This window comes from Alligator sinensis, unplaced genomic scaffold (assembly GCF_000455745.1).
Source record: "Alligator sinensis unplaced genomic scaffold, ASM45574v1 scaffold989_2, whole genome shotgun sequence".
Taxonomy (NCBI): domain Eukaryota; kingdom Metazoa; phylum Chordata; order Crocodylia; family Alligatoridae; genus Alligator; species Alligator sinensis.
Genome location: NW_005842162.1, coordinates 1,841,118 through 1,841,460, shown reverse-complemented (window position 1 = coordinate 1,841,460; position 343 = coordinate 1,841,118). Strand labels below are relative to the sequence as shown.

General features: G+C 50.7%; 1 protein-coding gene across 18 annotated transcripts in view; it reads right to left on the bottom strand.

The window, feature by feature from the left end:
* The window catches only part of FRAS1 (Fraser extracellular matrix complex subunit 1), a 418,617-nt gene that overhangs the window by 218,395 nt on the left and 199,879 nt on the right, over positions 1-343 (bottom strand). The window lies entirely within an intron of this gene.

Sequence of the window (343 nt, the reverse complement as noted above, 5' to 3'; positions counted from 1 at the left end):
CAGGCCATACGAGGAGAGGCTGCGGGACTTGGGACTCTTCAGTCTGGAGAAGAGAAGGCTCAGGGGGGACTTGGTGGCAGCTTACAAGTTCATAAGAGGGGTACATCAGGACCTGGGAGAACATCTGTTCACCAGAGCCCCCCAAGGGATAACAAGGTCTAACGGCCATAAACTCTAGGAAGGCCGATTTAGACTGGATATAAGAAAAAAGTTCTTTGTGGTTCATGTGGCCAGGGTCTGGAACAAACTCCGCGCAGAGGTGGTGCAAGCACCTACTCTGGACTCCTTCAAAAAACAGCTGGATTTATTTCTTGCTGGAGTCACTTGATCCCAGCTGACTTTC